General features: G+C 38.9%; 1 protein-coding gene across 4 annotated transcripts in view; it reads right to left on the bottom strand.

The window, feature by feature from the left end:
- Positions 1-4,698: 4,698 nt before the first annotated feature.
- EPM2A (EPM2A glucan phosphatase, laforin) overlaps positions 4,699-25,153 on the bottom strand; it is a 298,299-nt gene continuing 277,844 nt past the window's right edge. For 3 of the 4 annotated variants that reach the window (XR_012031346.1, XR_012031344.1, XR_012031341.1), the window contains one exon: positions 4,700-7,063. The gene's annotated coding sequence lies outside the window, so the exon portion shown is untranslated. Of the gene's footprint in view, positions 7,064-25,153 lie in introns of all 4 variants that reach the window. The other variant, XR_012031351.1, reaches the window with a different exon arrangement.

Genomic DNA, 25,153 nt, shown 5'->3' on the forward strand with positions numbered 1-25,153 from the left:
TTGGAGTATTCTTGGCTTCCTTGGCAATGTTAGTTGACCATATATTTGTGATTTTATTTCTATGCTCTTGATTCTGTTTCATTGTTTAGATGTCTGTTTTTATGGCACTATCATACTGTCTTGATTACTACAGCTTTATAGCAAAGCTTAAAAATCAGGAAATGTGTTGTCTCTAACTTGAGAAAGAACGTACAATTGCTTTGGCTATTTGGGATCTTTTGTGGTTCCATATGAATTTTAGCACTATTTTTCCTATTCCTGAAAAAAATGCCATTGGAATGTTCATAAGGATTGTATCCAATCTATAGATGGCTTTAGGTAGTACAAGCATTTTAACAATATAAATTTTTCCAATCCACGATCATGGATATTTTTCCATTTATTTGTGTCTTCTCCAATTTCTTTCATCAATGTCTTATAGTTTGCAGTGTATAGACTTTGTACTTTGATTAAATTTGTTCATAAGTGCTTTATTGTTTTTGAATGGGGTTGTTTTTATTTCCCTATTGTGAATGGGATTGTTTTTATTTCTCTTTGAGATGTTTTGTTGTTAGTATATAGAAATGCAATTAATTTCTGTAGGTTGATTTTGTATCCTGCAACTTTACCAAATTCATTTATGAGTTTTGTTTTTTGGTGGCATTTTTAGGTTTTTCTCTATGTAGGATCATGTTACCTGCAGAGACAATTTTCTTTCTTCTTTCCAACTTGAATGTTTTTTATTTCTTTTTCTTACCTAATTGCTCTGTTTAGGATTTTCAGTACTATGTTGAGTAGGAATGGTGAGGGTGGGCATCCTTGTCTTATTCCTGATTTTAAAAGATAATCTTTCAATTTTTCAATGGTGAAAAACCATTGAGGATGATATTGGCTGTGAGTTTTTCATATGGGCTTTTACTATGTTGAGAGATGTTTCTTCTATACCCAATCTGTTCAAAGATTTTATCATGAAAGGGTGTTGAATTTTGTCAAATGCTTTTTCAGTATCGATTGAGAGGTTAGTTTGATTTTTATTCTTCAGTATCTTAATATGGTATATCACATTTATCAATTTATATACCATCTTTGCATCCCAGGGATACATCTCACTTGATCTTGGTATATGATCCTTTTAACATGCTACTGAATTTGGTTTGTTAGAGCTTTGTTGAGATTTTTTTCCATCTATATTCATCAAGGAGTTGGACTGCTATTTTCTTTTTTTTAAATTAAAATATAGTTCACAGACAATGGTATATCATTTTCAGGTGTACAGCATAGTGACTTGAAACTCTATACATTAGCTATGCTCACCACAAGTGTAGCCACCATTTATCACCAAACAACATTATTACAATACCATTAATCATATTCCTTGTGCTGTACCTTTCGTCCCCATGACTTATACATTCAATAACTGGCAGCCTGTAGTTTTCATGCCATGTCCTTATCTGGCTTTGGTATCAGGGTAATGTTGACCTTAAAAATTAAATTTAAGAGTATTCTTTTATCTTCAATTTTCGGAAAAGTTTGAGAGGGATTGGCATGAATTCTTTAAATATTTAGTAGAATAACTGGTAAAATCTGGTACTCCGCTTTTCTTTGATTTGAGAGGGTTTTGATTATTTTTTTTTAATTTTTTAAAATTTATTTATGATAGTCACACAGAGAGAGAGAGAGAGGCAGAGACATAGGCAGAGGGAGAAGCAGGCTCCATGCACCAGGAGCCCGATGTGGGATTCGATCCCGGGTCTCCAGGATCACGCCCTGGGCCAAAGGCAGGCGCTAAACCGCTGCGCCACCCAGGGATCCCAGGGTTTTGATTATTGATTCAATTTCCTTAGTCTTTAATAGTCTGTTCAGATTTTCTATTTCTTTGTGATTCAGTATTGGTAGGTTGTATGCTTTTAGGAATTTATCCATTTCTTCTAGATTATATAATTTGTTGTCTAGAGGTTTTAATATGTTGTGTTTTCACTTGCCTTAAGATAACTCTCTGATTTCCCTTTTGATTTCTTCTTGACCCATTGGTTGTTTAAGAATGTGTTAAGTTCCATACATTTGTAAATTTTTCAGGCTTCCTTCAATTATTGATTTCTAGTTTCACAGCATTGTGGCCGGAAAAAATACTAGATATTATTTCAATCTTAAATTTGTTAAGGCTTGCTTTGTAGCCCAATATATGATCTATTCTTGAGAATGTTCTGTGTACACTTGAGAAGAATATGTATTTTGATGCTGTTGGATGGAAGTGAAAGTTCCATATTTGTCTGTTAGGTCTATTTGGTCTGTAGTGTTATTCAGATCTGCTGTTGTCTTATTAATTTTCTCACTGCAGGATCTATCCAATGTTGAAGTGGAGTATTAAAATCCCCTACTGTTACTATATTGCTGTCTATTTCTCCCTTCAGTTCTTTTTTTTCCCTCCCTTCAGTTCTGTTAATATGCTTTATATTTGTGCCCCAAGACTGGATGCATATATATTTATAATTGTTACATCCTGTTGATGAATTTACACTTTTATCACTATGAAATGAACTTCATTGTCCCTTGCGACCAACTCTCATTGAAGGTTTATCTTATCTATCTTATCTATCCATAGCTTCATAAATTTCCACTGGTTGTATCATACTTGCCTAATTCTTTATGACCCACATAACCTTGCATTTGTGTCTCTGTGTTTGAAGGAGCCATCTCCTCTTCCAGTCTTTACAGACTGGATTCAGTAGATAGACATCCCCCATCTGATTCCTCATCTTATGGGATTACCTCTGGAATTGAAGTCTTACTGGGTTAGTGCTGGTTATGAGGCTTTCACTGGATCAGTAGTGGGGTACATGGTTGATGAGCTTACGCTCAGAGGTTTGGGTGAACATGGGTCCTGTCCAGTCCCTGTGCGAATAGAATTGCATCCAGTACTTTGTTCAGTAGAGTGGCAGTGAAACATAAATCCACTTCAGAATCTGCAGCCGGGTTCTTAGACAGCAAGCCTATTACTAGGTACATGGCAGGTGTAGTTCCTGCCAGATTCCTGTGAGAACTGCTGTCTGGTCACTAGATTGGGTCCATGTGTTGGCAGGAATGGCCCAGACCATGGCTGAAAGGGGGTGGAAACAAACCCCAGAGCTATCAGGTTCTACAGCCAAGATTGAGTTTGGCAAACCATGTTCTAGACAAATGGATAGACTTGTCTCCTGCCAGGTCCCTGTGTGGGCTGGGCTGGCCCTAATAATAGCTCAAAGGGTTGAGGCTGAATAGAGGGCACTTTCAGGGTGTCCTCACATGCAGACATGCAAGACTGTATCCCACCTGCACACCATTCTTTCAAAATCAATTTTGAGCTCTCCTTTCTAAATCTTAAAAATACTGGACCAAAAATTCTTTCTTTAGCACCAAAGAATAAGAATTAGAGCTATTATTTTACTTCAGACTGCCTCTGAAAGAAGTTTTGAATTTAATATCAATTTATGAACTTGGGGCTATAGCTGAAGGGAGAATTAGATTAGAGTCTGCAGGTCAGAAATAGTCATCCTGGAAACTGTCGAAAGCTGTTTTCTAGTATACCACCATTTTTGTATGTTAATTTTATCCTATTATAAGCTGCACAAGTGATATTCTTTCAAAATCATTGAGAATAAACTATTCATGAATATTAATTACTTCTTAAAAACTTTTATGGAAAATAATTAATAGTGAAGGTTCTCTTACCCTCCCCCAATACATATTCAGATCACTGTATATTATTTAAACTCTGTTTATATTTCTTTAACACCATGCAAAATATGCAAATCATTTTCTTTCTTTTCAGATTACTAATGTAGTTTTCTTTGCTGTTGAAATAACATATTCATAGCCAGAGGCCAAAGGCTGCTACTGCCAAAGACTGTCACTTTTTGTACAACTAAAGAATATATTTTTTAATTTAATTAGTTTGAAAATGAACTAAAGTTACTGCTTTTCATTTCTTCCACAATAGGAAGGGTAGCCACAGCAAGGTGAACGTGTAACTTTCAAAAAGATCTGGCATTATACACCAGAAGCCTGAAACAACCATTTTTTTCTCATACAGACATTTAATATAATGCTAGATCTATCTGTCTGATGGCAGTGCTTCAAGAACAAGGGTGCTGCCACCAAAACTGCTTCATCCATCATCACTGAATTTCCACCTTAATGAGGTGACTATTACATGTGAAAGTGGTAGTAAGAATGATGTCTGATGAAATGCTCTATAAATACCTACCTTCACATACATAAGAAATGCTTTTTACCAAAAATGGACCAAATTCTTGGACCACATTCCAAACTTATGGAATCAGAAACTCTGGGATGTGATTTGTTTTAACAAGACCTTTCAGGTATTCTGCTGCACACTCAAGTTTGAAAACCACTGGTCTAGAAGAAGCAATCATTTGCTAAAGGAATGAAGACTTGATTGGAGGCCCTACCAGAGAGGAGCTGGGTGAGGTGTGGGCAAAGTGGAATCATGCCCAGTGTCAATGCAAAGTGTGCAGAGCCCAACAAGATCCATGCCTGAACCCAGGGCTCTATTCTACCAGTCCCTGGTTTAACAGTAAAGCTACCCAAAACTAGGGGAGAAAAAACCTGTTATACAGATGATAAAGGACATCTGAGATTTTCTTCTGGTGAAACTATATTCATAAACCTAGCCCTGGTACATCGAGACAATTGACATGCAATAAAATTATTTAAAACATTTGCTTTAATTTGAGCAATCTTAGGCATTTACAATAAATTGAGAAAAGTACCTGTCTTAGGTAAAATATGATGTCCAAGCATGCAGCTAAGAAACTCCTGTCAGAGGCTATATAATCCCAAAGAGTATCTAAAATCAGTCACATAATTAGGAATATTTTATAGGCTTATAGTGTCACATTGACATAACGAGAGCAAATAAAAAAAAAGTTACAGCATAAATGCATATATATTGAAAGTTCTGCACACCTAGGCAAAATATGAGAAAATTACCAGCTTTTTATAATTGTGAGGGATTATCACAATTTAAAATTATGGAAGTACCACATGAGTTAAAATAAAATGCCAGTTAGCAGATTTTTTTTCAAGTTATGAGTCTGAATTTCCCTTTACTGGCATTATAAAAATTTTATAGTTCAAATTGAAAGATGTTTTAGAGTTAAGTTAGTGGCTAAAATATGAACCTTCATGCATATCAGACATGGAATAATACTACCAAAATTATTCTAAAAGAAGTTGTCATCAAATGAAGAAGTTATAAATGGATACAGAAAAAAATACTATCCGTTTGACTGAAGCTTGATTCTAGGTGGTTTTTCAGTATTTTCTAGGTAGGTCACATTTACATAGCTAAGTAGCTAGGAAGTTAGATCCAACCAGTTTCAATGGCAATGCCATTAGCATAGTTATATATTCAATATTCCTTTTCAAACTTAAAGGACTTTTTCTCATTAACAAAAAGACTCCAGCTACTAGTTGAGGGCATAACCCTGCCTGATATAAAGCTTTGTGTCTAGCTGTCCCTTCAAATAAATCTCTGGTTTTCCTGCCTACCATAAGCTGTTGAAGATGGGTTATTTTGCTATTATATAAATAATGCTACACTTTGTAGCAATTATTGGATATTTTCCATTGTATATTTTCCATTGTTCTTCAATTAATTATCTACTATTCTCCATCCTCCTCTGTGCCCCAGAAAGATGACCAGTATAAACATCATCCCCCAGCTTCTTTACTCTGGTTTTGGGGTGCAGTCAGCCAGTATGAAAGCATGGACAGGAGAGCAAAATGTACAAGGAGGGTAAAGTCAAAGAACTAATTCCCTCTGGTCCCTCATTACAAGGTTAAATCCAGTTGGCTTCATTCTCTACCAAGACGCATAGTTGTTGGCCAGCCTTCTCCTGCAGTTTCATTACACTCTCTGGGGTCCATATCTTTCCTTTCATTTCCCTTAACCCGGTTAAACTTTCATCCATTACCCATCTCAGTGGGCCATCTCTTCCCTTCAGAGACTTCAACTGATGTAATTTTTAACAAACACTCATTAGGCACATAGCAAGAGAGACAATGCAATACCAAAGTACTTTCTTTTGCCATTTACTTGAGATGTTTGTATCACAAGGAAAAGTCTAATTCTAGTCTTAGCAAAGCAAAATAAACACCAGAGTAGAAGTATCAAAGCATTCCTTTAAAGCACTCAATAGAGAAAGAAATGGATGCAAGCCATAATGCCTTATGTCTACAGAACACTCTGTAGCTTATTAAATGCTCTCAAAATCATCATCTTACTTTTTAAAAAAGCCTGGGAAATGATGATAAAAGAAAGAGAAAATTTGACTTCATAACTTTGCAGCTTGGGTACAGTGTTTTATGTTTTTAAAGAACATCTTGTTCTATATCTATGTATGTAGCCATTTCCATGTATATAAAGCTCATGCATATGTAAATTCCCTTAGTAGACATTCAGTAAATGATGGCTCCTTCTCTAATTCTAAATGCAATATCTAATTTTGCTATAGTGTTGAATGGTATCTGAATAATAGCCTGGATTTTAAGATTTCTAACAAATGTTCTATGCTGGAGGAGTTTGCAATGCAGTTGAGAAGCAAGTAATACACTATTATTTTTCCATTTATTATTTAAAGAATCACCTCAAGACTTTGTGGCTTAAAAAATAATAATCATTTATAATATTTCTCAATTTCTGTGAGTCAGCAGTTTGAAAGGGGCTGCACTGGACAGTTATGACTCAAACCTCTCATGTGGTTGTCCTTCTTGTCTAAAAGATGGCTGGAGGATCCATTTCTTGGGTGACTCACACATAAGGCTGGCAAGTTGATAGTAGTAAATCAGTATGTATCCATTTTGGCCTCTCTACAGGGCTGCTTGAGTATTCTTATGACATTTCTTCCAAGTATGTGATCCAAGAGAGAAGTTTAGAGTTGCAATATCTTTTATGATCTAGTCTGGATGTCAAACAATATCACTTTCTTCATACACTTAGTCACAAAGCTCTGATTCAATGTGGAAGTTGAACACAAGACTATAGATATTGGGAGCTATCTTGGATAATTGTTATCACATAAACCTAGAAAACAAAACAATAATGCAACTGGTTACCAAATGGGAGTTATTGTGAGACAATGCTACAGAAGAGTCAAAAGAGAGATCAATACAGTTTGGTATTGCAGAGAAAACCTAAAGGATGAAGTGGCATAGATTTGGAATGGCAGGATTTGTAAATGTGAGGAGAAAAGAAAATGTGAACAACAAGAGCTTTTCTGAATAATGTAAAAAACCAAGGATGACTGAGTATAATGTGTCTGAGTATTCCTAAAGATGAATGATGGGAAATTAGAACACAGTAAGGGCCAAATTGGGAACTGGGATTTAATCCTTGCAGGCAAGAGAAAAGCATGCAACTAACATAATGAAATTAACACAGTAAAATTAAGCTGGTAGTAAAAAAATGTATTAGAGTAAGGTAGTAAGGGAGCCGTTGGAATTTTTTAAATTTGGAAGGATAAAGACCTAAACTTGGAGTGTCAGGGACATTTTGGAACAAGAATGAACAACGGTTAGTGTTGGACAATGCCTGAGGAGAACCATTGTTGACTCCATGTCTTCAAACTCAAATGATCTAGAGAATGAGGGTGCTAATGGTAAAAACCAGAAACGTTAGTTTTGAGAGCTTGGATTCCTGTTTAGACAGAATGGGTCTGAGATGAAATACAAAGCAAATAAAAAAACATATGTTACAACTTTGTTTCCATTTGCAGCATTTGTTATCATCTGTGACTCTCTCCAGCCACACCCCTGAATTTTTAGAAAGCAGCTGGTCCACAAAAAATAACTCTTGTTATGAATTAGCATATTACACACAGATACAGGCTGACCTGTTCTCTTTAATGACCTCACAATTTAAACTCAATAGTCAAATAAAATGGCAGCCTAGCTAACAGAGGGGAGAAATGAGGAATTTATTTTTTAAGATTTTATTTATTTATTCAAGAAAGACACACACAGAGAGAGAGAGGCAGAGACACAGGCAGAGGGAGAAGCAGGCTCCATGCAAGGAGCCCGACATGGGACTCAATCCCAGGTCTCCAGGATCACGACCTGGGCCGAAGGCAGCGCTAAACCACTGAGCCACCCGGGCTGCCCGAAATGAGGAATTTTTAAACTACTTCATGAACTGGTGAGGTCATGACAATTACTTACATTTCCTCTGTGAAAACATATGCTATGGACTCAGCAACGTGAATACTAGTGTTCACCAATTCTGAACTGGGGCCAGAAGGGCTATTGTAACTTGACCGAGGATACTTATCAGTGACCAGTGCTCCGGGCTCATCAGTATGAAAGATCCCAGCTCTTTTTTTTTTTTTTAATTCTTTATTTATTTTTATGATAGGCACACTGTGAGAGAGAGAGAGAGGCAGAGACATAGGCAGAGGGAGAAGCAGGCTCCATGCACCGGGAGCCTGACGTGGGATTCGATCCTGGGTCTCCAGAATCGCGCCCTGGGCCAAAGGCAGGCGCTAAACCGCTGCGCCACCCAGGGATCCCGATCCCAGCTCTTTCTAAGATGAAAATATACATTTCTCAATAAGTTCATTTCTGAACTTATATATGAAAACCACAAATATAACCAGTTTTCCTTGGTACTGTTCCTGGCATCATGACTTGACTAATTTAAAGATAAAACAATCATTATTGGGATGCCCGGGTGGCTCAGTGGAGTCATCGGGCTCCCTGCATGGAGCCTGCTTGTATCTCTGCCTCTCTCTCTGTCTCTCATGAATAAATAAATAAAATCTTTAAAAAAAACAATCATTATTAAAATATATTTACTAAATATCTGATTATACAAAGAGCTGAGCCAAAAATACTTGACAGTGCTAATGCCACTTGCAGGCAAAAGATGATCAGTTTTATAATATTGGTACAGGTGATCAGTGTGATGGAGATCATAAGAGGAAACCAATTAATTTTGGAGAGGGAAAGAGATGGTATGTGAGAGTGTTCAAAACACATTAGAACATACAATACTGCACGTGCTAGGCATTTAAAAATATTTCAATATGAAAATTTCAATCATAAACAATGGTACAATGAAACCCCCTATACCATCACCCAGGTACAAAAATCATTGACCCACAAATGCCAATGATTTATACGTTACTTTATATTAAAACTCAAAGAGGGTACAAACATTCCAAGAATATACAATTAGTATGTAATAAAGTTGATGTTTGAATTCATGTCTGTAACATCCTGGGCCTTAAACATCCTGGGTCTCTGACAACAGAAGTAGAACGAGGAGAGGATGCAACCTCCAAAAACACCTTTCCAGGTACAGTGTTGGTCTAATAAAAAATGTTATCCTTACCTTGGCAATGCTCATATGCACATATTATTTAAGATTATACATAGAATAAACATAATTTTGAATCAGTACATAGTTGAAAATCAAAGTACATATAATATACACACTCTTGACAAATATCCTTAATAGATGGATCTGAGATGTCATAGTCATCTTACAAAAGCCTATTGAATCAAAAGCAAGGATATCAAAGAGAAGAGGAAAAAAAGAGTGGGTGAGTATAATATGTGGCATTTCAACTGATTCTGTAGATTAAAAAAACGAATTAATTATTTCCTTTTACTGAATTCCAATAACCTTAGCATTGTTCTTGAACACTGGTTTGATTTTGACCCCTTAATTAGATTATAACCTTGTAAAGTATAGGGTAGCATGGTCTCATTTCTATTTGCCTCTCCCATGGAGCCCAGAACTCTACTCAAGACATAATAAGAACTCAGAATATATTTGCTGAGGAATTCAACAAGTTGATGGAGGCTTGGATTCTTGTTCATTTCTCATCCACCCCATTGCCTGTATCAGTAGAGAGCAATGTAGAACTTCTGTCAGAATTGTCATGTTAAATAAATGAGCATCCTGTCGTACTCGTCATAGTTATAGGATGCAAGGAAATGTGTTTTCACAATAGGCCCTGAGATTTGCCTGTGACTGTTGCTATGGCAACAAAAGGAAGGAAAGGCATCTAGGGTCTTGTGCGGCCTGGCTCCCCTGGGGCACTGTTCGGAGTCCTGCTTTGACTTCACCAGTTCCTTCCACCTTAGCAGACACATAGGATTCTGTGGTAATTTGAATATGCAGACAAATGCCAGGGTTTGCTCTTTATGTCTTATCAGTTTTCTGTTTGACTAAGGGTGGTGAAATCAACAGTGACTGGGTAAAAGGAAAAGCATAAGAACAATGCAGTGCATCATTGATGAACAATTCTCAGTTGGAAGGTCACTACACTGGATGAGTTCAATGCAATGATGCTGCTAAAAACAGAGACTGTCTGGAGAGACCTTGGAAGTCAAGGAGAAAACCTCATGAAGACTTAGCCGCCTGGCTATATTTCAGAGCATGACTCCCAGCCGAGAGCAAAGAATAAGCCAAATTATTTTCAAAAGCATTCATGAGGGCCATTAAAGGCTTATGACAACTTTATATAATGAAAACTTAAATTTTAATTATGTCGTTTGAAATTATCACCATTCTCTGTAAAGTTAAATCTGGCACTTGAAGGAAGTCAGGAATAAAGTCTGAGAAGTTGTGAGAAGATTCACAGAATCTTAATAGCAAATAAAGTAAAGAGACATGGGGTCCAACATCTACCTCATGCTAGAATCACCTCCACAATATCTCTATCTTCACAGTATCATCTCCTTTAAGCACTCTGTGATACTGCAACCATTCTAGAAATGCTGAGGAACTCCTCATGAAGTAGAATTCACTGAATCCTGATTTTGACATTTTACTAAGAGATGTGGTACACACACACACAGGATATTATTTAGCCATGGGAAGGGAGGACATCTTGACATATGTGACAACATGGATTGATCTTGAGCACATTATACTAAGTGAGATATGTCAGACATTGAAAGACAAGTACTGTGTGACATTAATCACTCACATATGGAATCTAAAAAAGTCAGACTTGGGGATGGCTCAGTTGGGTAAGCGTCTGCCTTCAGATCAGGTCATGATCTCAGGGTCCTGGAATGGAGTTCCACATTAGGCTCCCCACTCAGCTAGGAGCCTGCTTCCCCCTCTCCCCCATGCTCATGCTCTGTCTCAAGTAAATAAAATCTTAAAAATAAATAAATAATAAAAAGTCAAACTTGTAAAAAGAGACTAAAATAGTGGTTACCAAGGTATGAGGGGTGGAGGGAGAAGGTTGATGTTGTTTAAGAAAACAAAATAGTAAATAAGTCGTAGAGATCTAATGCACAGTATAATTAATATAGAAAAAAATATTATACTATAATCATCAAACTTGCTAAAAGACTAAAATATAATTATCCCATCCTCTAAAAAGAAAGGATAATTACATAACATGACAGAGGTGCTGAATTTCATTACACTGGCAATCATATTATAATATATAAATGCATCAAATTAACACATTGCACACCTTAAATTTAAATAGTGTTATATGCCAAATATATTCAATTTTTTAAATGTCCTTCCTTATATTGAAACTAATATTGCCCCTGTAGACTTCTATTGGCCATAGTTATAAGTTATAAGGCTTTCAGTTGAAAAACTTCTCACTACTGGACTGGCTCACTTACTTTCTTCTCCTGGATCTGAAAGAGACAGGGATGATGGGCTGCTTAGGCAGCCCTTTATTTCCCTTCCTTATACTCCTCTCTTCACCCCCCTTTCTCTGATAGCCTTTTTCTTCTCTCTAGAAATGGATTGAGTAGGAGAGAGGACTGGAAAACCAGGAAGGCTTTACTTGGTAAGTATTGCCATGATTATGGCACTGACACAATCTGGGCTTGACCCTGCCCAAATTCCGTCAGCCCTCCAGGAGAGTCTCTGGGGTCAAAATAACTCCAGGCCAACACTGTCCATAATTCCACCTTCATACAAGTACAGCCACTCCCAAAGCAGCCCATTCAGCTCTGCTGTCCTGAGCAGCTGGCCAGCTACAGTCTTGCCTGTTGGCTTTTAGATGTGGGACTGGTACCAGTCTCTGTACCTCACAAACCAGGGTAGGAATGGGGTGGTAAAGGATATCATGGCACTCAATCAGCTGCTTCTGAAGAAACTTCTCCAAAACTAGTCTGCCATCTTTGTAATATCAACTTCCTAAATACCCTTAGAGTTTTTTCTTTCGTTTTCCCCTCTGTATAGTTTCTATGTAGAGGATACCCTGAAATACTAAAGGAGTACTCATACTTAGCACCTCTGCTTTTCCCTCCTTTGAGTCTTCAACCAAAACTGAAACAGAGAGTCCTGCTTTCACATCCTCTTACACAAATACCACCCTTCACTCTCGTCCTCTTCTCTACACTTTGCTCTGCAAATTCCACTTGGATGTCCCCTGAACAACACTTTCTTCCCAACCCCTAGGCTATCCCACAATTTCTCCCTGTTGGATTTCCCACCTTTGCAAATACCCTACCCCTTTCTCTGCCCAACCGATTGTCATCATCTCCATTTTTTTCAGCCATTTGTTTTTTCTTATGTGTCTCATTTTAGAAAGTTCTATGGTGGCTTCCTACAGATCTACACAATTATTCTTTAAACCATTTTTCAAAAGCCTCATTTGGCTCCTTTCCTTTTCCCATGTCCTAGTTTGTCTTCTGTTTCCTATCATTCTGCCCACCCACTCCATTTAGGCTCTCTCCTTTGTCAAAACTGGGACACGCGCTGACTACTGTTCCTTCAGTCGTAATCACCAAGCGCTCACTAAATCAAATACCTGCAGAGTATTTAGCACTTTTCTTGGCTTACAAGATCAGGGAATTTAAGGGCTGTCTTCAGGGAGTTTCACTTTTATCGGTCAGGACAGAACGCATCAAAAGAAATAAAGAATGTTCACTATGTTAAAATATGTGACTTGACAATGTGCAGGTTTTCACTTAGACCGTAAAGCTGGCTTCTGTAAAGTTCAAAGAAATTCTGAAATCTCTTCTCATCTGTGAGGTCTTCCCACATTGTTCACAGAAGGACCACTTGTTTCACTCTGACAATTTTTGACATGTTAGGTCCACAGATGCACCTACCTTAGCTTGCCACGATGAATATAAATTTCCCCTAAACTTGTACATGAGATACATTTTTAATTTAGGTTTTGCATACAGTAGTTAAATCCTTTTACTTCCAGTTCTAACTCTGCCTGATATTTAGCATCTAAATAGTTGGGTGAAGAATCAGGTTCCTATCATTTCTTTTTAATCTTTTCTAGCATACAGACTTTTAGATGTTTAGGGCTTTATGATGGTGATAATAATGTTAATGACAATAATGACACCTCTGATTTGTGTCACACTTTAAAAATAGTTGTGTACATTATCTTATTTGAGTCTAAAAATGCATCTGCAATGATTATGACTATTCTGCTTATGATTGAACCTCTCAGAGCACATAATAGCTGTCCTGCCTCCCACAAGCTCTGTTCTCCATAGAAAGCTGCACCCCCTGAGTTCTCTTGCTCAGGTAAATCTCCGCCTCCTAAGCCCATTTGTTCATGCTTTTCTGACCCTAACTACAAAGCTGTTGATTTGGTTACCATTCTTGTTCTCCACCTTCTCCCTCAGACTTGACCAGGTCCTTTACCTATCAGGCCTGCCTTACTCCAGAACAAAGACTGTAGTTCTGCTTTGCTCTGTGTCCTGTAGTCAAGTTCCATCACCACCCAATCCCAGCTGCAGATCTTGAAATCAGTGTCTTGACCCTGATCTCTGAATGAGGGTGTCCATCACTGCAATTGCCAATGAAAGGAGTAATCTAACACCCCCAGCTTAGAGACCTACATGAGTTCCTGTTTTCTTCCCACATCAATGCATGATTCTAAGACACGATATCCATCCTTCTGAAGGTCTGCAGTTGTTATTCTTTTTTTAATATTTTATTTATATATTCATGAGAGACACAGAGACAGAGAAAGAGAGGCACAGGCACAGGCAGAGGGAGAAGCAGGGTCCTCACAGGTTGCCCAACGTGGGACTTGATCCCGGGTCTCCAGGATCAGGCCCTGGGCAGTGCTAAACCGCTGAGCCACCCGGGCTGCCCTGCAGTTGTTGTTCTTAATGTAGATTTGATGTTAGCGCAAAATGAAGTCAATTTTCCAACATTTGTGATAATACTAAAGTGTGACCATCGGGACTACACTAGATGATGCCCCATTTCATAACTTAGACTTTCCTCAGTGCTTTTTCTCATGAAAACTTGACCACTACTAACTAGCTTTTGTTTTTATAAAGGATTATAAAAACAGCTCCAGTTTTCATGAATTTTTCCTATTACCCAGAAGTAGAACATATTGAGCAATAGGAGTGCCAATGACTTGCAGGAATGAAAAGCCCAGCAGATAAATACAGAGATGGCAGAAAGCCTGAAAGATGAGGATAATGTTGGGAGATCACAGACAGCTGAGTGTTACCGCTACAGGAAGAGTTTGCACATGGCCTGTCTTTAGGCTAGACAAGGGTGTTTCTATTTTAGAGTAAGTTGTCACGTATTTCCTGAGGGAAAACTGTTTCAAATGCTTTTACTTACAAGTTGAGAGCATTACAGGATGTGCTTTTATTCTTGTTATTAAAATATAGGTGATTTGTTACAAAATAAGCAAACCAATAATAGTATGAAGGTGATTTATGTTTAAGGGTTCTAGGAAATATAAATTGATTTCTTCATTTTTTAAAAATTGTTACTCTATTATCAGATATTGGAGAGGGTAATCAAGATGTCATGACCACTAGTAGACTTGAGAGCTTGTTTGGGCAATTAGAGGCTCTTCACTCCCTCCGTCCTTGGAATGCATCCTCCACCCTCTGTTTCCACAGTAGGAGCTGCCCAAGGATACAACCTTGAGAGAGTAAGGTGTTGTTAAGACCATCTGGACTGTGTATGGTGACTGAATCCAGTTTCAGCATTTTCATAAACTTTTAAGATGCTGCTAGAGGAGCTTGGATATCTACTCATCCTGGGTTCGCCTAAGACAAGACTCATGAGTCAATTCCCACGCTTATTAAACCTACCATCTATCAATCTGGAGTGGACTGCCTTTCCTTAGGTTGCTCTCTGTTATCTTTGCACATGGGCCAGTTTTAGATTCTACCTGGGAGGCTCCTGAGGTTGCAAACTAATAATTAGTGAGTCAGCCAGGCGACCAAAGAAATGGGCCTTGAGAGAGGCATCTGCCAGGGAAATCCCAAGTTGGCCATTGACCTTTATGTGGGAAGGGGCGGCCCATATGTTAGATGCCTGTGGACCACTGAAGGAGTATGGGGATGCCCTAAAAATACCAGCCTGTCTAATGCACTTGTTTAAGGCACTGTGCAGAGCACACTATGGTGGAGAAGGGAAATGCATGGCTGCACAATAGCCAGGCTTCTACATTGGGGAGGAGGTGACATTTCTCTGACCTGGCAGAGAACAAAGAAAACGAGTAATATCACCACATGCAATGCCCTCTGACAGTGCGTACATAGCACTCAGAGGGTTCAAGCTACTCATTCCCTTCTAAATTGGATTATCCTGGCCTACAGGGTGGCTTGGCCCAATGAGGGGGAACTCCCTGGACATGCGGGTCCCTAGAAATCTACTGAGGAGTTATGCCAAATTCTTAGGGAGCTGAGAATGAGACAGGCCCCTGTCTTTGAAGGCCTTGATCCAGCCACATTCACTGCAGGAATGAAAGACTCTGTTCTGTCCCAGCACCTGGTATGGGATGCTGATATCCATGCTGAGCACATCCATGGGACAAGGTATTTCTGATGTTGGGCTGATCCATTGCTGATCTGGAGGAAACTGATGAATCCCAGAAACAGGTATGGGCAGTGGGAAAGACCCAAAATAAAGAGAGAACTCAGAAGGCCAAAAGGCTATCCCAATTGGTTGTAAAAATAAGCCAGTAAAGATAATCTGGAAGCAAATGTGGTTTGACCTCATTGCTATGGGGACCCCACTTGAACAGACAGATCAATAACTTAACACTGTGTTGGTGGGTCCATGGAAAGCTTTAAAAATCTGAACAATAGTTCAGACCTGCCTTATCTGTTCCTACTGTCACTGATGCCCTGACTGCTCCAGCAGAAACCCTAGGGATACAGTCCTATTCAGAGTGGATGTTTCCCACGCCCTGGGTATAAGATGCAGGTCAAAACTGACTCTAGGTGAAGGCCATCAGAGGGGAGGCAATCAGAAGCCTCATGTTGAGTTCACTATTCATTGGCCCTCCAGAAACAATGAAAAAGTGACCGTCCTGGTGGATATTCAAGCCAAATGTACTCTAATACATGGTAACCCTTACAAGTTTTCTGGCCCCCTCAGCATCATTGATGGTTATGTGGGAAAAATAGTTATGGTCAGGAAGGTCCTTTTGACATGGTAAACTGGGCATTCTTCCCACCATTCCCAATAACATGAAGATTTTATCTCTCCAATACCAGAGAGAATATTGGGCACTGATATCCTACAGGTCAAACTCTGCAAACCTCTATTAGTGAATTCCACCTGCAGGTTAGAATAATCAAACCAGTGCTAAGGGGAAATGCACCTGGGAACCAATAACCGTGCCATCCCTGCAAAGAACTGTAATTGTCAAACAATAAAAATTGCATGGGAGGTGTAAAGGAGATAGGAGAAACTATCCAAGAACTACATCCAGTGGGTATTATATACTTTGCCCATAGTGCCTTCAATAGGCCATTATGGCCAGTAAGAAGCTAGATGGCTCAACGCAGATTAACAGTGGACTACCAAGAATTAAACAAGGTAATGCATCCATCTATGTGGCTGTGCCCAACATTGCCACCATCCTAAATACTTCGGTTATGGTCCTAAGAGTACACCATGTTGTGCTGTACTTAGCAAATGCCTTTTTCAATACACTTCTGGCCACTAAGTTATAAGATCAGTTTGCCTTCACATGGGAGAGGCAACAATGGACCTTTCGAGTACTCCCCAAGTTTACTTACACAGCCTCACCATATGTCATGGGATAGTAGCCAGAGACTCGTCACTGGCTACCATCCCACATAAGTAAAATGGGCCCATTACATTAACAAAAAAAAATGTTAACATTTGAAGACTTGCTTCTGCTACAAGACACTGCAGACTTTGCTGGAACATCTGTAAGAGAATAAGAATAGATAGTGAACTCACAGAAAATTAAGGGCCCAGGCCCTGGGAGTTTTGAGGAGTTGTTTGGTCAGGCAATATGTGCATTATCCCAGAGGCTCTTATTGTATTGAGGCACAAGCCTATCCAACCCCTAAAAACATGAAATGGTTGTAAGCCTTTATTGGGATTTGAGTGTTTGGAAGCCTTTTATTCCTCACTTGGCACAGTGCCTCCATCCCTTATACTGTCCGGTAAAGAAAGAGCAAGTGTAGACTGGGTATCACAGTGGCAAGCCACCTCTGCAAAGGCAGAAATACCAGTGAAACAGACTAAAACTCTGGGCATCTCCCAGGTAGGGTTCCCATTGGAATTAGATGTGTCTATGACTCTGAAAGGTATTGATTGGGCTGACAGAGACAACAGAAAGAGATAATACCCTCAGAATCTTGGTCCCAGTTCCAGAAGGGAGAAGAAACCCAACATACCACCAACACCTCCTAACAGTGCACATAGTGCTCCTCCAGGTATAGCCTCCCCCTTACAAAAGAATGGCATATCATGGTAAGAACTTCCTTTTCTAACAAGGGGTGGATTAAAACTACATCCCATGGACCAATCTCTGTCATGGCTCAAACCCCCACTTTTACTAAGTGGCATGCTTATTTGCAATAGAGGAAAACCCTGTCCACCAACCCACTGTCTCTAAAATTGCAGATACTCCTAAGCCCATAGAGTATGTAGATCTTCTAAATGCTCCTGTTTCTCTTGTGGCACCTGTGACCTGTAGACAGGGAACACAGGAAATTCCCACAGATGCCTGATGTATAGATTGGTCTATTGAGACAATCTGTCCACATGAACTACAGTTGTTATCCAGCACCATCTGGATGGAAACAGGAATAACCAGAAACAGAGCAGTTTGATTGGTGATCACTCATGAGCCCTGGCTGTTAACACTTCGCACTAACATTTGGACTATTCTAAAGGCATTAGCCCTATGGCTCAGACAATGGGAAGTCAAAAAATGGATGATCAGAAATAAGTCCTTGTTGGGTCAAAATGTAAAAAGGTATTTGAGTTCATCTATAAGAGCCTGAGGCAGACCTCATTGTTTTCCATGTCCCTGCTCATAAGGTACCAACTCTCTCTGGCAATTAGAAAGCTGATACTCTAAGTGGGGTATGAGCCCTAGCAACTGACTCATCATCATATACAGCAGATTGGATACAGAGAAAAAGTGGTCACCACAGTGCGTGGATGCAATGGCATATTGCCAAGGATACTGGATTGCCCTTAAAACACAGTGACTGGATTAATACAGTAATAGCATGCCCTGTGTCTTCTAAACCATGCCCAAGGCAACTGCTGAAGAAGTCTGGGGCCATCCACTAGTAATTATATTAGCTCCCTCCCTGCAAGTGAGGGTTCTAAATACGCCTTGGCTTGTGTGGACTCTTCAACTGGCCTAACCCAAGCTTCCTCCTGTCACTGTGCAAGTCAGACTGCCACTATTAGGAGAGTAAAGAGGCCAAGTACCATACATGGATACCCTCGTAGAATAAACAGTGATGGGGTCACATTTCAAAGGTCATGATGTGCAAGACTAAGCAAAAGAACATGTCATTGAATGAAGGTCCTATCTCCCCTGTAATCTGCAAGCAGCAGGGTTAATGGAAAGAGAGAGAGAAGATTAAAGCAACAGATTTTTTAAAATAATTATTAATATAATAATCATCAATATGTAGTTATTATATATTATATCATATCATATAAGGAGATCATATCATATAATATAAGGATATATATATATATATATATATATGTATATATCTCCTTACTAAATCTATCCAAAAACCCTAAATGATAGCTGGCAAAGCCTGTCCTTATCAAACACTGAAATGTCTCTAATGAAAAATGTTGTCCTCTAAAATAGGGATGGTCCGGGATATTATTATTGCCTTGCAAGGAAGCACCTGTGCCATTATCCAAAAAAAACCTATATGTTCATATCTGATAAGTCTGCTAAAATATCATTTTTATTAAATCACATAAAAACACAAGTGAATGCCCTGAGTGATTCAGCCCCAGCCTAGGGGACTTAGTGAATCAATGGCTGTTGGTGGGGAAAAAAATGTTTTTTTTGAGAATCATCTTAATCTGGTTCTCTTACATGTGCCTAAATTGTTGCTATGGTTTCCACCTCCAATACAGCCAGGTAGCCACAAAACCAACTACCTCCATGCTAGTAAACCCCTTGCTACAGCTCAGGGCACATTACAAAAGAGAAGGGCATTTAAGATTATAAGCACTGGTCATCCAGAGGATGTGATCGCAAATTGAACCTCAAACTGGACCCAGGCACTTAAAGGCTTCTCACTTCCTCCTCTGTCCTCCAAATGTACCGTCTGCCCATCATTCCCACAGTGGGAGCTGCCAAAGGACACAGCCTTGAGAGAGTAAGATGTTGTTGAGACCATCTGGATGGTATATGTGACTAAACCCCATTAAGGCCTCTCTGTGAATTTTAAGAATCTGGCGGGTGGGCATGGAGATCTACTCATTTTGTTGTTACCCAGGACAAGCCTTGTATGTAAGTTCCCTTGCTTATTAAAAACTGCCACCGGCAAAGCTGGAGTAGCCTGCTTTTTCTTAGATCTCTCCTTGCCCTCCTGGTAGGGGGACCAGTTTTGGATTTCACCCAGAAAATTCCCAAGGTTGTGAACCAAACCAGAGTTAAATGCATTTTTTACAAGAAAAGGTGAAACAATTAAAAAAAAATCTATTAGAAGAGTTTCTACAGGGTGTTTAGAGGACAGAAAAATTTCCTCTGTTGAGGAATTGAGCCTCTTCCCCTAAAGGCTGAAATCGCTCTCCTGGCTAAGTAGGCTGCCTGTTGGCTGAGGCAATTTTAAGACTGGGTTGGCATTTCCAACCAAGCTTAGGCAGCTCATCAGAGGGGGTGCGCAGTCTGGAGTTTAGATAAGGTTTCCCAGAGGTTTTAGTTGCTCTTCACTTATTTCAATTTGGCTTTCTCCTTAGCTGGCTCCTACTTAGCGTTTCAAGCTTGTGTTACTATCCTGGTTTTCAATAGTATCAAATTCTAAAGTAGTCTATAAAACTGTATGGCTGTGCTTCATGCAGAAAAACATACTTTTGCATCTCATGCCAAGGAATATGACTCTAAAAACTGTCAGTCTCACAAATGCCTTGACCCTTCAGCATTCCAAGTACTTGGCCTGTCAGTTTTCTACCATTTTATAGCTTTTGAAAAATGGAGTACTGAGTTAGTCAGGCTCGGAGGCTAAATTCTCTTCAGTTAGTGTGTTTCTCCTAGCATAGTACATTCATCTATGCAGGTAAAAGAATAACCTTCCCAAAAGAGAACTACAGGATGGATTTTCTGGCTGAGGCTCCAATATAATTTGACTCTAAGTGCAACTCAAGGCAATCACTTATCATTACTCCATGTTATATTCATATTACTCAGATATTTTCTTAAACCCAAGAGAGTGACTTTTGGGACGCCTGGGTGGCTCAGTGGTTGAGCATCTGCCTTTGGCTCAGGTTATGATCCCAGGGTCCTGGGATCAAGTCCCGCATTGGGCTCCCTGCAGGGAGCCGCTTCTTCCTCTGCCTCTGTCTCTGCCTCTCTCTGTCTCTCATGAATAAATAAAATCTTTTTAAAAAGAGAGAGAGAGAGAGAGAGAGAGACAGAGTGTGACTTTTTTCTCAGTTTAGTCTTTGCTCCTGTCCCATCACTTTGCACTCGTTTCACCTTAGCCATACTCAGGAATCAGCTGCACCCAGACTTCATGCCTGTATCTGGCAAACTGAAAGTCTTCCCTGTGGTCACAACCCTGTAGCCCTTCGACATGACAGCTTCCAGGTGCCCAGTTGTTCCGTGCCCCAACCTCCTTCATTGGCGTTAGGTGCTGCCTTCCATTCTGACCCCACAATCCAAATGTGAACCACATTCACACCTCAGAACCCTATTAGTTTGCTACTCCTTAATCCCTCGCCTCTCCATTCCAGATTCTGTCCTCCTTCAGTTCTCATGGGAAGAAGAATAGAGCCAGGAGACAACTGTTTAGGCACCTGGCCTGGCCCTTGCACACTTCTGCCCTTCATCTGGGTGTTCCAGGCTATTCAGCAACCTCTAAATTACCTCTAATCTGCTGTACACTGGTTCCAACTCTCCTCACTCTCTCCTCAGTAAATGCCTACGTGAGAAAACAGAAAAGAGCTGGCGTAAATTCCCACAATTTTTTTTCCCTTCAATGCTGAATGTTTTTTGTTCAGCTTTTGTTCACTGTTATGTTTCCTTCCATAAAGCTTCTTTCCAGGAATGTTTCCTCCCTTTGTGTGCTCCATCCCATCTGATGACTGGAGGCTCAGGAGAAGGAAGATCCAAATGGAAGAATGGCATGAGCTCGGGAAGAGATCTCTGCCTGTGACCACTGCAGAGGCAGCCAGAAATTACACCAGGACCGACTGTCACACACCAAAAAAGCAGGATTTATAGCTCTGCTGGAACGAGACCTCTCTCAAGAAGAGCTGGAGTGGACAGATGTTGTTCTGGCTGCCCACTACCTGTTCTTCCGTCACTCTAATTTTCTCATTAGGAAAACCCTTCTGAAGATTTGGTGGTATCTCTCATCAAGATACTCCACACCATTCCTGCCAAAGGATGGGAAAATGACCTCAGGTTGGTTGAATTTGATCCATTAACAGACTGGCGCATGAACTGCTGATCTGATTCATGCTGCTAGTAAAAGAATGACTATTCCCAGAGGCAAATATCCAGCCCTGCTGCTCTGAAATCTGATTGTTCCGTTTTCCTTTCACTTCCACCAAGCTATCCTATGTACTTCAAAAAACGTCTTTATGAATTAAAGCACCACAAATCAGTTTCTGGTACTTCATACCAAAGAAAAAGTATTGGATCAAGAGACAAAATTGTGCCTCTAGTTCTAGTTCCTCTATAGACAGCTGCAATTTATTTGTTCCTATTTTGCTTTACCTTCAGTCTAAGATTCTCACCTTGAGAAGGCATATCCAGATCTCTCAAGTATGTTTTTAAAACCATACACATGCATTTCCCATTCAAATTCTGTCAAAAGTCTGTCCCCTCTCCTCAGCACTCCCATGCATTGCCTTACCACGGCAATTAAAATCCATAGAGTCTTCATAACTAACAGAAGTGTGTTCTATCCTTCAGATGTGCTGGGTGGAAAATACTCTGCCGTACTAGGATATTTCCAAAGGTCCTTCTAGGTCTAGCACCCTTTGAGCTGATAAAATACTATTTCAGAAATACAACTGTTTAGACAGGTTATGAAAGAAAATTTAAAGCAAAAGCAGATGGAAGTCTAGGAATAGAAACAGGAATCAAATCTCAAAATTGGAGAAATAGTGAAAGATTTTGATGTGAGTTGCTTTAAGCACAATGATCAAACTTGTAGCATATATATTCATTAGGACTCAATGAGTCTTTTCATATTTTAATGCCCCAGCACAGAGGGCTTCAATTTTTTGAAGACTACTTGGCTTGAAAAAATTCTGTTGTGTTTCTTTAACACACTCTGTTTTTAGAAAACTTCTACTGCATTAAATATTAAGACCTTCAGTGTGCTTATATAATAACTAACATTCAGTGTCAAAAAGAAAACATTTTTGAGAGGTCTAACTGAATGCTACTAATCTAAAAGAACATGGTACTAAAACTTTCTGAATAATTTGTTATTCATTAATGAAAGATAACAAATGTGAATGATACAAAAAGAAAAATAGTTCAAATAAATCAAATCTACACTAATGAGCTAAAATTAAACATGAATTAAACATTGAATAGTTAAGATGTTGAAGAAATACCTAGGGCAGCCCAGGTGGCTCAGCGGTTTAGCACCGCCTTCGGCCCAGGGCGTAATCCTGGAGATCTGGGATCGAGTCCCATGTCAGGCTCCCTCCATGGACCCTGCTCCTCCCTCTGCCTGTGTCTCTACCTCTCTCTCTCTTGTTTCTCATAAATAAATAAAATCTTAAAAAAAATACCTAAATAAAAATTTTAAATATATTTTAATAAGAGTCATCATTTCTGTTGTGCATTGCTGGCTTCTTTCAATGGAGAAATGTTAAGAACACTGAAATCAAAATCATAGTCTCTGTCAGTCAGCTTTGACACAATGGACTCCTAAGGGGCCAATTACTTATTTATAATGAATATACTTTATTTTTATTAAGTCATCAGTCATTTTTTCTATTCTCTTTCTCTCTTACACACATAGACACATATTCACCACCCCCATAGTTTTCAGGCCAACAATGTTTAATATTGCTCTATTTTGACACTTAAAAGAGCATATTCTTTGATATGATATTCTCTGCCCCTAAAATTGCTTAAGATCATATGGAATAGACCCATATGCTTATGATATTCTGCAATTTCTGCAAACTGTTCACCATATGTTCCTACTGGAACTTTTAAAATTATGTTTTATCCTTGCTGCATCGATAATTTCAGAGGCTGGTGCATGCATATAATTATAACTTCATCCTCTCCATTGCTTTTTGTATACCTTTTATAAGTTCCTTTTATATAACAGGTAAGAAACATTAGTTCAAAGAAATGAGGTAATTAAAATTTAAGAGCTAATCATGAATCTAACTAGTTCCTTACCTTGGCAGTGAACATCCACTTTGGAAACTTCTAATTATTTCAACAATAATTACATTGGCAGGAGGACAACGGAGTATGTAATTTATGATCATAATTATACCATTTAACTGTACCTTACCTAAGCAAATCTTTGTGAAACTTGATGCTTGGTAACACTATGGCTTACATCAGAGTGGTATCACTCAGTCTGTTTCACAAGTTTCATTCACTATTTCATCAATGAGAGATAAGATACAGTGTATAAAATGCTATAAATGGACAAAGAAGGACCAAATGGGAAGCATATTTTTTGTAAGAACATTATATTACATAGTTTTACCCATGATGCACTCAAATTTTACATCTCATTTTTTGTTCAGCATTGAATAACAAAAGATTTTTCCGTGCTGTTGTATAATTTTGGGGAAGTGATGAAGGGAGTTTTCTACTATTGTGTTTATGCGTTTGTATAATTTTTTAAGAACAGGGGAAAAGAGCATTGCGGGGCAATTTTGATTTCTATGGAAAGTTGTGGGGACAATTAGAGCAGTGTTTGTTAAAGAAATTCAAAGGTAACCATTAAAGAGAATTTGTAAAAAGCTTTCACATTTCACTGGGAGGTAAGGAAAAAGAAGCAGAAATAAAGAAAAGGGTACACAGAAAACTGAAATAAGATAGAATAAAGTTCAAACGTGCCAGTGATAACAACAAATATAAATGGATTAGGTTTTAGATGTAGATAATATCAGATTTGGACTAAAAATAAAGAGATACATGCTATCTATGAGAAATATATCTGAAGCAAAAAGGCAAGTTTAAAACAAGATAACTGAAAGAGATACAACTGACAAATACTAAACAAAATAACACTACTATCAGATAAAAGAGTAATTTAGGGAGAAAAAAAGTACTAAAAGAAATAATAGGAAGTTCTACACTATGATTTTGTTTTCTTTTCTTTTTTAAAGATTTATTTATTTGAGAAAGAGACGGTGTACATGCAAGCCTGAGGGAGGGGCAGACAGAGAGGGAGAGAAAATCCTATGACTAGCATCCTTAAGACTAAGCCCAGAGCCCAACTCAGGGCTTGATCCCACAACCCATGAGATTATGACCTGAGTCGAAATCAAGAGTTGCATGCTTTACCAACCAAGGTGCCCTTTTTTTTCTTTTTTTTTTTTAAATAAACTATACCCCCAACATGGGGCTTAAACTCATAACCCCAAGATCAAGAGTCAGTCACATGCTTTACAGACTGAGCCAGCCAAGAGCCCCTACACTATGATTTTTTTAAAAAGCCATTGATATATTGGGCAGCCTGGGTGGCTTAGCAGTTTAGCCCTGCCTTCAGCCCAGGG

This window comes from Canis lupus, chromosome 1 (genome assembly GCF_048164855.1).
Source record: "Canis lupus baileyi chromosome 1, mCanLup2.hap1, whole genome shotgun sequence".
Classification (NCBI taxonomy): domain Eukaryota; kingdom Metazoa; phylum Chordata; class Mammalia; order Carnivora; family Canidae; genus Canis; species Canis lupus.